The following is a 13,958-nucleotide window of genomic DNA, read 5'->3' as shown; positions in this document are numbered from 1 at the left end:
CAGGAGAAAGGGAAGGGAATTCCAGAGGGAGGGTGCCAAGTAAGCAAAGGACCGACCGCCCATTCTGGCCCGTTTAATCCTGGGTACCTGAAACTTGTGCTGGTTGGAGGAGCGAAGAACGCGAGAGGGACAGTATTGGTGAACTAGATTTCTAAGATAAAGTGGAGCCCTGCCAGTGTGGATTTTGTACATAAAGCATAAGGCCTTAAACTTTGTATGGCACTCAATGCCAAGCCTGTGAAGGTTCTTCAGGGACAGAGATGTGGGGGATTTATCGGGAGTTTGCAGAGAAGCCTGACCGCCATGTTCTGCACCATCTGCAATTTATGAGTTACTTCCTTACATGCGCCCAGGTAAAGGACATTACCATAGTCCAGTCTGGATATAATTAAGGCCTGAACTACGGTTTTTTGTGTGTCCTGAGGAAGCATCCAGATGTTCTTCTTAAGCCACTTGTGAATCGTAACAAAAGTGGAAGCGACTTTAACTGCTTGTTGCTTCATAGATATCTGGTCATCGAAGATTATGCCGAGGTTGCGGGCCGTTTTGGAGGGGGCAGGAATAGGACCCATTTGAGGAGGCCAGTGATGAGATCCCCACAGAACTGTATTGTTACCAAACAGAAGAAGTTCTGTTTTTCCCCCATTGAGTTTTAACTTGTTGTCATACATCCATTTGGCAATGTTGTTAAGTCCTAAACATAAGGAGGAAGGCATGGAATGAGAATTCGCAGAGAGTGAGTAGATAAATGGGTGTCATCAGCGTAGGAATAAACGGTGAGCCCAGATTGTTCTGCAATGGTGGCCAAAGGGCTGACATACAAATTAAATAATAAGGGACTCAGAATGGAGCCTTGGGGGACTCCGCATTTCGAGTTGTGTGTTCTGGAGGCTGATGTAGTGGAAAAAAACTTGAAAAGTTTGGTCAGAAAGAAAGCTAGCAAGCCATTTCAAAGCTGAGCCAGTGATGCCATAGGACTTTAGGGTGTTGAGAAGGATGGAGTGGGAAACCGTATCACATGCAGCACTTAGGTCGAGCAAAATGAGTGCCACGGTTTCCCCTTTGTCAACCTGGCATCGGATGGTCTCAGAGACACCTAAAAGTGTTGATTCAGTCGAAAAACCTGACCTAAAGCCAGATTGAGAATGATGAAGAAGATTCCTAGATTCAGTGTATTTGGTGAGTTGAGTGTTAATATGTTTTTCAAGAATTTTAGAAAAGACCGGAAGGAATGAGATGGGACGGAAATTTGATGGATTTTCAGAGTCAGCATTAGCCTTTTTCAGTAAAGGTACGATCATGGCATGTTTCCATGCATTAGGGACCTTGGCTTCCCTTAAGGATATGTTGAGTAGTTCTAGAATAAGGGTAAGGGTAGAAGTGCCCAGGGCTCGTAAAATTTGAGGGGGGATGAGATCCCTAGGGGAGCCTGATTTGATGTTTGCAATGATGTCATAAAGTGTGTTGATATTTAAAGAGTCCCAGGTTGTTAGATGCTGGGAGGAACTACTGAATGATAGCTTCAGTGCCACAGATTCACTGGTAGTGGCCAGTGCAGGCTGCTCCAAAGGTGAATAGATATGGGTTGGGTCTCCAAAGTCGGCATAAATGTTATCAATTTTTGAGATGAAGAATACATTCATACTGCTCTAGAGGCAGAATTTCAGTATGCAGAGGACATTCTTGTTCATATTGTAGAAATGCTTGTGTTTTCAAATATGGGTCAAAAACGTATTCAACGTCTGTTGCAGCAAGAGAATTAACCCATTGTATCCATCTCGGATGTAACGCTTTAGCATTTGGAATGCTCACTTTTGTCTCCGCTTCTAAGGCAGGTACAGGTGTAACAACCATAATTTGTTTACCCTGTGCGAGGGCTCTCTCTTTTGCTACTGCAGTTTGAACCACTACCAGAATTTTTTCTGTTGAAGTGAATTTCATTTCAGCTTGTGAGTACAAATGTGATTTGTAAGCTATTGGTACTTTTTCACCTTTGTTAAAAGTAAAGTACGTTAATTCTCATTGTCCTGGAATGATTCGGCTCACGAAGTTGTGTAAGTTTACGCGTGTTTGCAAATTTTTTGTTGCTAACATATCTGTTTGTAATGAATGCAAAATTTCGGTGTGTTTTTGTGTCCAATTAACTGTTTTGAAATCAGGTTTGATTAATTTGTAGAGAGGTTTAACCCTCTCTGCGTAATTTAGAATGTAAGTTCTTCCGAAATTTAGGAAACCTAGAATTGTCTGTAAGTTTTTCAGCGTTTTTGGAGGTTGGAGAAGTGCACATTTCTCTAGAAAGTTTGCTGCCAGGCTTTAAATATCTAATGTGTTTTTATATTTTTTACGCACAATGTTATTCATTAAAGCTGTACTGTGTGCATTTTGTACTGCAAACGTTTTGCAACAGGAGTTTAAATGTGTGTAATTCCAATACTAGAAGATATGTATTGTCTGGTTTGGAGACAGGAAACAAAGGAATGTTCATTGACGAGGTGCATGTTTTAATCAACCCTTGGTATTCAAGTTGATCTAATATCTACCTGACCTGTTTGTTAGCTTTTTGCTTAACTGGGTACTGCCTTTGTGCAGTTGGTTGATTTTTCAACTGGATTTTATGGTGAGGAGAATCCTCATCCCATCCTACATGATTTTTGTATAATGCAGGAGCCTGGGCTACAGCCCTTTTCCTGGAATAGATATATTTTAAATGAATTGGAATGTGGTTGGAGAAGGCTGGCATAATGATGTCTTCGCCATGTGGGCACTCTCTGACAAATTGTGGTGACAAGTCTTGTTCAGCGGGAAGAATGCCATAACCCTCAGAGAGTCGCTCCCAAAAGAGTGCTCTTATCTTTCTTGGTATGTGCCCCTCCATCCGGAGTGTTATTTCATATAACTAATGTGGACAACTAACCCTGGTATCTGCAGTTTCAACTTGAATGAATTCATTCAAGTCCATTGTCTCCAGATGATCCTTCAAGTTCTTGCGGGCTATGGTGACTTCTGTTGCGCTGTCCAACATTGTCTGAGCCCATTCCCCGTTCTTCGGTTGTGTCCTCAAGATCCTCGGCATGTCTGATTTTTAGACCTGCTACCTTCTTTTTGGTGAATTGAGTTTTCTTGTTTTTCTGAACGTGCTGGTTGTCTTTGGACTTCACGCATTCTTCCTTGTGTTCTGACCGTCCTCTTCTTTCGGATTTCCGTGAAGAAGTCTGAAAGGTACGAGAGGAACGTGTATCAGTAGCTTGATATCTATCAGGTTTTCTCAAATTATCCCTATTCCTAAGGTTGTACCTCCTTTTAGAGGGCTCCCTTTGAAGAGACCTACCTCTGGATTGAGAACGCTTCTCTTTAGAAGTTTGTTTGATGTTCTCCTACTTCTTTTTAGACATAGTAGGAGTGTTTTTATTAAAGACCTTTTCAGGACCTTCAGACAGTTGGGGTTTAACTAGTTTCCCACCCAAGCTGTTTCTGCCTAATTCTTCATAGGATTTTTTAATTATTCTGGCCAGTTCTTGTTGCTCAGTTACATCAAATTCCCTTAATTTTGGGGGGATCGCCACGGATGCTGCTTCACCTTTAATATTAGCTAATAATATTGTTGAGACCTGTTTGAAATCTTTCAGTAATTTCATACCTAGATTTAAAGCAGGCTCTGCCCCGTATTCATTTTGAATTTGTTTCAGGACATCTGGTATTACCGCCATAGACGGAAGACCATGTGTTTTAGTGTAAATTGCAGCACAGACTGTACCCCAAGTGTTGCAGTCCTCCAGATGTGTTGCGATCCCCATTGGTAAATATATTGTTAAAATTCTCTGTTTCTCATGAGGGGTAGTATTAGGAAATACTGCCTTGATTTGAGTAATTTTTTGAGCTATCCAGAATGGAATTTGTTCCTGTTGTGCGGGTAATTTACCAACGACCATATGTAGACGCTATGGTGTAATTTTATTTGTGTTCCCCTGGTGGGGGGATGCTGTGGAATCATTATTGCTGGTTGGACTGTAAGAGTCTGCATGACATATTGAAGCAATTGTCTATAGATTTAGATTAGCTCATTGATTTGAGCTCGTAGTTCCACGTCTGTCATTTCATTAATGTCAGGATGTGGAGTTTAGCTGGCTAAAACCGGCCATGTTGCTCCTGGTCTACCTAGTGGACTGAGCCTGGTAATGTGATTTATATGTTTTATGGTGCCTTTAAACAAGAGCACATACTCCTGGCAAGTTAGTGGAATTTCAATATCCTCAAAAGGAATGTATTCCATTGGTGGTTCATCTTCTTTGTAGAAGTGAAACACATTTTTTACTGCATTTGCTTCAGGGAAGACTATTCCTGAATAGAAGACCTTTGTCTGATGATATTCATGTGCCTCTATCACAAAAACTACCATACCACTTCTTGTTTCTTGGAAACCTGAATAGTTAGGAGCTGCATCGGCTTGATCAGCTGCAGCTCTACTGGCCCCGAGAAGTTCCTCGTTGGCCATTTTGTTGACTGAAAGTTTGCAAAGCAAGTTTCAAGGAAACAAAGATAAGGTGCACAATATTTTGGAACACTGTATCCTTCAACCTTTAACAAACCAAAAACTAATGCATAGGATTTTTCGTCCTACTCCGCTGTGGCGGATATTATCCCTTTACCCACTCCAGACGTATATTAGAGTATTACAGAAAAAGGGGGTCTCTGAGAAAAGCACAAATGAGTTACTTTAGTATCTAGCGTTAAATTAGTGCCTTACCAAACGCTGGGCGCCATGTAGTGTAGTTCCTATATTCCCAATAGGCTCTGCGCATTGGAATAATATATCCTATAGGTTTGACGGAGGACTCTTGTCAATAGGTCTCTATCGAATATAATAAACTTAATAGTGAGTGCCAGCTAGCTCAGAGGTCACTAGAAGCTTTCTCGAATACACAAGAATGGATTAGTTTCTGACAAATGCATAAACATGACAACTGTGTTTCCCAAGAATAAGAACATATCTCTCAGAGTCGTGGAAACAATAGATAACTAGTTCACTCAGTCAATCGTGCATGCTTCGGTTCTACAGAGTTGCAGAAAAATAGTGAGACGGACGTTTTCAATAAAAGGTTTATTGAACAGTCTACTTTCTCATGCAAGAGAGGTGAATTGCTACAATTGTTAGACAAAATGCAAAGTATAATGCGTACAGCGAGAATAGTATTATGAAATAATACTGTAAGAGCATTGTATGGTTTCTAAGCCATATAAAAATACATACATAAATAACATAGACTAAAATACTCAACTGCTGCTTCTAAAATACGCCTACCCCAATGTACCTAACCTAGGTCTAGTACCAGGGAAGAAGTAAGAATTTTGTAGCATAAGTTTTAGGTTTTTGCCAAGAATCTACCAAAGGTTTCTCTAGGTTCTAATCAGCTCCATGCCTTGTTAGAATGAAGAAGGTCTGGTATCTCTGTCTCGGGACTCGATTTCCCAACACCCCGCAAGGGGAGTCAGAAACACTGGAACTGGATTCTCGCCAGAGGAGGGCAGCTTCCTGATCAGTGCGTCAACTGGAGAATCGGCTTCCTTCGGCACTTTATAGTACTAAAAATCCTCAAACTCCTTCTCAGGGGTCTTACCAATAAGTAGTCCATTCAAAAGCAGCAAAGAAATCAACAGAGAATCTGAAATATGAAAAGACATCTTTATTACAATTAATTGTGAGGCTACGTCGCCCACTCACACCTAAAGCAACTGAATGAGGCAGCCTCCTGAATGGTCTCAGCACAGACCTTTTATACCATTTATTATGCCCTAGGCAAACATTCCTTATTTTACAGTTGACCATTCACATATTTTCACTACAAAGAAAAAGTAGAGTCATGATGACAAACCCATATTTCAGTTCATCCAGTTCGCAATCAATTACCCGACAAGGCCTAGTTTTTCCATCAGATATCGATGGACCCCCAATAAAAACGGGCACCTCCTCCTCGTAAAGCAGGTCATAAAGAAAGAAACAGGGACAGGTGTGTGTGAGATTAGGCATGGTTTGTGTGTAGTAAACCTTTACAATGTCCTCTGCTCTGATCTATAATCTTGATAAGCTAAAGGGCAGGACCTGGCTTGGCAAGGTTAGCCTCAAGCAACAGGGTCAGCTTTCGCCAGGCCATGCAGGAGTCAGCACAAACCCATTCTAAGGTTATGTCCTTAAATACTTGTTCTGCCACAGTGAGGGCATACTGTAGGGGCAATCCACAAAATGGCTGCTATGCACAAGATGGAACCTGAGGGTTCAAAACAAAACCTTCAAATACACCGTGAATCCATTGGTGTAACATGACGAAAACACTCGCACTTGCTGAACTCACTGTTTACGGTCTGCTTTAACAAATTCATAACAGAATCATGATATTTAAAACACAGGTTCAGAATTTTCAGTACCACAGACCATCCTTTTGCCCTTACATAGGCAATCACTCAGTCTATATTTGTAACTGTGCCCAAAGTCCGTTATAAGCCTCTTTGGAAGGCTTCTATTGTCCATCAAATCCGCTTCCAGTGTCTTTCTTCCTCCGTTGGGCCTCTCGATTTCAGGCTTTTTCATGAGAAAAAGTACTGCTTAGTTGGAGTGCCCTCCTGGCAAACACCCCCAGCTCACTTGAAAGTCTCAATGTCTCAAAACAATGCACCAGTGTCTCTTCTTTGTGGCAGACACTACAAATGATGTGCTCTTCATTGATCATGAGCACAAAACATCTCATGCAGATCCAAGCACTACTGAGAAACAACCTCTCAAGATCAGCAGCACTTTCAGACTCCAACACTCATTATTTAGTGTCAGAGGACGCTCAAGCTGCTCTCTCATTGGCACCAGAATGTAGTGCCTTTCCGTCGGAGCAAAGGGAGAAGAGGTGTGTGTGTGGCCAAAACTCGGGCCAAGGGCTCAAGGGACTGTACGCTGTCGGAGGTTTCCAGCACATAACATGTAGAAAGCTCAAACAAACAGAAGCTCTCATTCTGTGGCAAACAAGGAACCAGCTTTTCTCTGCAACGCCTTCCGATGAAGCAAATGCCTTGCTTGGGAGATACCATTGACGGCACGCTGATGATCGCTGTCCAGCCTCGCGACTTTCTGGTTGCAGAAATTGTAGAGCCAAGAAGTCTGTCATTCCTCTGTAGCGGTCACTGATGGGGAGTGGGCTTAGTCTCGATCACAGGTCTGCAGGGTATCACTCTTCCTTTGACTCTGGAAGATCCCGCAGAACCTAGTGATATAGGAAATATAACACAATTGTTAGTTTCCTTCAAATCAAGCACAAAAAACAGTTCATGGGTTTTAACAAGGGGACTGCAAGCAGGTGGCCTGCAATCTGCAAGGGAGTGGCAATACGCCATAGGAATCTAAATGGATGTCCTCACACAGTGGCATTGTCTAATGGGGTAAATACATATTTTCCTCAATGTTTACGCCTAGGTGTTCCTAAATTCCTTATCTAGAACATCTCAAATAGAAAAATGACATAATACAGATTATCAAGGACATGAAGAAAAGTCCCTTTAAAAAAATGTGCATTAAGTGCACTATGCAATACAAAGGCTAATGATGAAATGTGCAGACAAAAAGACAAGAACTAGAGAGTCCTGGTATTTGCATGATTAGAACACATCTGATCCCACCAAAAATTAAATCAGCAGGAACAAAAGAGAACTGAAAAATTAAAATAGACATTGAAAATTCGTCATGTTCAAAAAGGTAAACTTAAGATATCTCAAACCAGTCTGGTCATACAAAAGGGAATTATACATAACATGGGGGGTCCCTGATACATCACTCCAGTCTAGAAGTGTGCACATAAACAATACACCCATAATAATAAATGGGCTGACTGGTGAAAGGAATATGGAAAAGGGGAAATGGAACTAGGACACAACTAAAATCCCCAATAACTAAGCATGATGCAACATCGGTCAGGGGAGAAGCAACAAAAGAAAAATCTATAGGAAGAACAAGAGTTTGCTTGGGTGCCTCAGGCATGTGACACAGCACCAAGAGTACGGGGGATACACAAAAGACCAAAGTTACACACATTTTAACTCTACCGCTGGCAACTACACCATATACGGTAATCCTAACTAATGTTCCTGTTCTCTCTTCCGGGAGAGAAAAAAAATGAAACCTGGTTTAAAAATTAAACCTGGTTTCCTTTCAAGGGACAAAGCCATATGCTATTTGGGAAACAGAACATGATTAAGTAATGCAATATAGAAATTAGGCCACCTTGAGTCACAGATCTATAATTCCATCTTTAGGTCCAATCAAGGATTCATAAATGTAGGGCTGTCTATTCCTTTAAGGGAATGTGCAGTAAGTGACTAACAGCAGATGACACACTTTGATCCTGTATATCTTTTTAGTTTTCTTCAATATCATTATAGCCAAATTTAGGCATGCACTGGTAAAAGTGCTGCCTGTCTTCCTCACAGTATGAAAACCATATCTGTGAAATGTATCATTATACCAAATCCATCCAACTGTTGTGCAACGATACGTATCGTCATACGGATCCCTTCACAACACTGGGGAACTTGTAATTGTAACAACATAAAACGAAACATACACAAAATAAAAAAATGCACATGTCAAGCCATCAGATATACTTGCTGTATATCAAGCACAAAAAAGCAGCACAGACAAAACAATAGCATATGTGAATAAGCGGTGACACACAGCACCATGGCACATGCACTTTATGCACTGTAAACCTGCAGCCCAAAACCCAATATTTGGGCCTGTCTAAATTTGTCAGGTCTAAAATCCTTACCCTCCTTTTGACAGTAGAGCACCAGGCAGTCAGAGTCTGCTGTCAAATATAACTTTACTGTCTCTCTTCTAACATACAGGACCAACTAAAATATTTCACGATAGGGCCAAATACACAAATGAAAACATAAACATTTTTTTAATGAAATTACGCAAAAACACATCTCCTTTCAAGTAACCAAACTCACGTGTCTTGGCAGCCTTAGAACAATCCATGAATAATCTGTAGGCAGAAGCAGAAAAATACACAACACAAAAAAACACATTTTAACATACACAAAAATAAATTTTCATTACTTAACTGTTACTCTCTTGTCAGTTCACCTCGCAACATCAAGCCACCTTATTTTTACCGTTCTAAAAGAAATGATTACACTGACACTCCATAATAATTTGGCACCTATAATTTCCACTGTGAAAAATAATTCCTAATTAGTAAATCGTTTTCACTTAGGCCTGTAGCCTGTAGCCTTCAAAATTTTGGAAAAGGGCTGCATATTATTTTCTAGCTAAGACTTAATGCAACACTTCTTTTTCTGTCAAATAAACGCAACTAGCAAACATCATTTTTCTTAGCTTGGAGACACGAATGTATCAGTTCTGCAGAGCATTTAACACAACGTTTGGGACTTTCAAAGAAACCCCTTTTATTTTCCCTATTAAATTAAGTTCTTTCATTTTATTGATGTTCTCACAGAGAAACCAGAAACCCCACCTTTAGAGGCCCGTTCAGCAAGGTCATTCTGCATTCCTCGGAGGCAAAGTCCTAATTAAAAGGTCAACATGACAGCCTTCTCCATTGTTTACAGGGAAAACTAAAAGATAACATCTCAGCAGCGCGACTCGAGCCAGCCTCTGCAATTCTGTCAGCCCTCAGCTTCTGCCACAATGAAGCTGTCAAAGCCAGAAGGCTCTAACCTGCAATAATTCACTCTATTTTGAAAAATAATTTCTCTTTTTTTTAGGTGCTAAAATTATCTCTATTCCCAGATCATTAAACTACATTTACTGTCAATAATTCTCAAAACCTAATGACACTCATACCAGTTTTTTTTAGAGTAAATGCTTGTTGCAATCCTATGGTACATGCTTTATCAGTCTTAAATGAACAAACTTTTCCATAGGCCTAGCTGCAGCTAGAACCTTTAACCCTGATATTGAAACAAGCGTTTGTACTGGCACATTAACCCACTGAATCATAAGAAGGCACAACCTGCAAATATATATCAAAACCTAAATATATGCATTTGCTTAAGCCTGAGACATTTTAAAAAGTACTCTGAATGAAAGCAAAATACAGTTTAAACAGTGCTTTTACTGAAAATCGACTTTCATATTTTGGGCATTAAAAAATTAATATCCTACAATTTTCTTGCATAATATGCATTACTAGAATGTCTATTACATAACCCATGAGTCAGGCATTTGAAAATAATAACTTATACTTTATAAAAATGAGCTTGCTTGCGCCTATGCCAAGGGGAAATTATACACACGAATGCTTGTCATTTTAGTGATGCAACATAACTTAAATCAAATTTTAATGCTAGAAGGTCATAATATGAGTGTTAAGCTTTATAAATATTAAAAAACTATTTTTGTAGCACTTATTTTTAATCATTATTTTTCATAATTAATAATTTTTTTCTTCTAATAAAACCAATTATTCCTTTTTGTGATTGTTCTACATATAAGAGCCCACTGCATCCCTTGCCTATCATTTAGATGCATTAACTCACAAACCTGAGCGCATATGCCTAACTTAAAATGCGTCACATTTTTGCGCCACATTTATTTAAAAGGACGGTTATGCAAAATTCCACCCGTGTTTAACTGGAAAAAGTGCTGGCTGAATGAACATTCCTATCAAATATACTGCAGCTGAAAGGTTTGCCTGTGAACATCTAATACAATGCATCTAAGAAAAATGCTGTAAATGTATTTATTTTTGCAAATATAGATAATTTCTTTTTTTTTTGGGGCCTTATATATATCTATTGAATGTGACCCACACACACACATTGAGCTCATTTCAGACATAAACAGAAAGTGTTGAAACATTCAGGACACACAATACAGCGCTTTTAGGCATTTGTTTCATAAATTGCGCGAACACTATTCACATACCGAAGTTACACTAATGAGAAAAAGCCACATAAACATTTAAACATACATTAAACCCACAAATCAACACTCAGGACGAAAAACAGGACAGCCCAGACTATACTTAAACCAAACCATTTGTAAATAGTAGCTGTAAGTCATATTTACAAGAAACACTTCTCAATAGTGTTCCAAAAGACTGCATAAACAGCCCAACAGACCGCCGTATGTGCAGGAAACCAAAAATACACTCAATTCACTAGCTTTAGCTGGCAGAACACCAAAAATCGTTCTGCATATCTCCATTCATAAAATTGCCCAGAACAAAGTATCCTTGTTTTGTATTATGTCATATTTTAATTCCCTGGGGATACAAAATCACCAAGGAAGAAATATGTTTGTAAATCTAACCTATTTAGATATTCCCTTTAGGGGAAACCGGCTAATCGAAACATATACAAAGTTGGCCAACACAAATCTTCAAATTTGTTAAGATCAGGCATCTTATAACTCACTAATCTAGCTTCAAACTTCAAGGGGCTATCTCTATCGATACACTCGTAAATATACAAGACCCTCGGGTATTGAAAATTGCAATCTTCAAATAGAACTAAGGACCAAACAAACTAAGCAAAGAACTACAGAACCAAAGAACAAAGGACTGGGAGCGACCCACTTATACCTCAACTAAAGCAGATGGAGAAAAATCCCTTCATTACCTGCCTACACAAATTGCAATTCGCATATACACCTATACAAACATTGTCCAAATTCTAACTGCCAAGTTCTAACTGCACTAACAGTCTCTTTTTAAAAAAAAAAAACTTAAGCCAAAAAGGTTCTTCAGTCAGGAGTGACATCTTTTGGAGAGTTTAAGTCAGAAAAATCAAAAATATACTGGGCCGCAGAGACAAAGAATCCCCCAGAACCTCTGTGCACAGAGTACCTCTTTTAGTAGATTTCTGTCTTGCCTTCTCCAGTAGATTTCTGTCCTCTGACAAGATTACTCCTCCAGATAGTCACTTCTTGATGAGGCCTCACGTTGGGCGCCATTTGTAGTACTAAAAATCCTCAAACTCCTTCTCAGGGGTCTTACCAATAAGTAGTCCATTCAAAAGCAGCAAAGAAATCAACAGAGAATCTGAAATATGAAAAGACATCTTTATTACAATTAATTGTGAGGCTACGTCGCCCAGTCACACTTAAAGAAATGAATGAGGCAGCCTCCTGAATGGTCTCAGCACAGACCTTTCATACCATTTATTATGCCCTTGGCAAACATTCCTTATTTTACAGTTGACCATTCACATATTTTCACTACAAAGAAAAAGTCATGATGACAAACCCATATTTCAGTTCGTCCAGTTCGCAATCAATTACCCGAAAAGGCCTAGTTTTTCCATCAGATATCGACGGACCCCTAATAAAAACGGGCGCCTCCTCCTCGTAAAGCAGGTCATAAAGAAAGAAACAGGGACAGGTGTGTGTGAGATTAGGCATGGTTTGTGAGTAGTAAACCTTTACAATGTCCTGTGCTCTGATCTATAATCTTGATAAGCTAAAGGGCAGGAACTGGCTTGGCAAGGTTAGCCTCAAGCAATAGGGTCAGCTTTCGCCAGGTCATGCAGGAGTCAGCACAAACCCATGCTAAGGTTATGTCCTTAAATACTTGTTCTGCCACAGTGAGGGCCTACTGTAAGGGCAATCCACAAAATGGCTGCTATGCACAAGATGGAACCCGAGGGTTCAAAACAAAACCTTCAAATGCACAATGAATCCATTGGTGTAACATGACGAAAACACTCGCACTTGCTGAACTCACTGTTTACGGTCTGCTGTTACCAAATTCATAACAGAATCATGATATTTAAAACACAGGTTCAGAATTTTCAGTACCACAACTTGCTGTAGCGAGCTGCGTCGGGCAATTAGATCTTCGAACTGCTCCGAACCACTGTGCTTTGCCATAGTAAGTGAAGGTATATTTATACCTTGAAGGTGTTTAGGAATGCCAAGTTTGACGTAAAGGCGGGCATATGAACGTCATAAATGAACCCCTAAGGAATAGATGTTCATTGTAAAACTAACTGAGTTTTTGGAGAAATCAATATTCAAGCAAGGGGAAGTCCCCAACGGCTTAAGCTGGTTTTCCAAGAATTCGTTTTGAAGTTTGGTGAATGGATGGAAGTAACAATGCCTTTATTTGGGTAGCATGGGCTATGCCCAAATAAGGGCTGGATTTCTATGCCTATATAAGGGCAACATGAATTGTTCCTATATAAGGGCATGAATCGGGAAAATTCTATCGGAATCTAAAACGCCATACAACAAGTATGACCAGAAGTCCACGCTAGTGGAGCTTCAGACTAGCCAAAAAGTATTGGTAATGGAGTCGGGAGAGGGAAGGACTCTCTAGTACTCCTGTACCAGCCCATGCAAAATAAAGGTGAGAAAGGGGAGCACACCTACTTGCTGGAATCCAGACCCCTAGGTGCCTGCTAAAGGTGCCACATGACAACAGCTTAAGCCTCACTTTGAGAGGTCCAAAGTGACAGATGAGGGAGTGGAAGAGGAGAGCAAACCTCTCCCAGACTTCCTCTCTGTACAGGAAAACAATGGGTCAGTGGAGGGTATCAACCTCTCATCTATCCTTACCCCAGAGCAGCAGAGTGACTGTTGCCAGTTGCTGGGACAGGTTGCTTCTCTCTGTTCTCCCTCATCCCAGGACTCACACATCTGAGTGACTACTATATTGACACCAGAGACAGCTTACCTGTGAAGAACAAAATGTACAGGTTGTAATACAGGGTGAGGGCCAGCATCAAGGGGTTAGTCTCCAAGATGCTGGCATTAGGGGTGATTGAGCCATCAAATGTTCCTTGGTCCAGCCTTGTTGTGCTGGCACCAAAAGCTGCCCCACCGGGAGTCACACCAGAACCCCGGTTCTGAGTGAACTATTGAAAACTTAATTCCATCACCAGGACTGATGCACACCCGATTCCCCTAGTTGATGAACCGTGTTGTTGCTGCCAAATTCGCCAGTACTTTTGATTTA

The sequence above is a fragment of the Lissotriton vulgaris genome, chromosome 4_2 (genome assembly GCF_964263255.1).
Source record: "Lissotriton vulgaris chromosome 4_2, aLisVul1.2, whole genome shotgun sequence".
NCBI classification, from domain to species: Eukaryota; Metazoa; Chordata; class Amphibia; order Caudata; family Salamandridae; genus Lissotriton; species Lissotriton vulgaris.
This window is presented reverse-complemented; position numbering follows the sequence as displayed.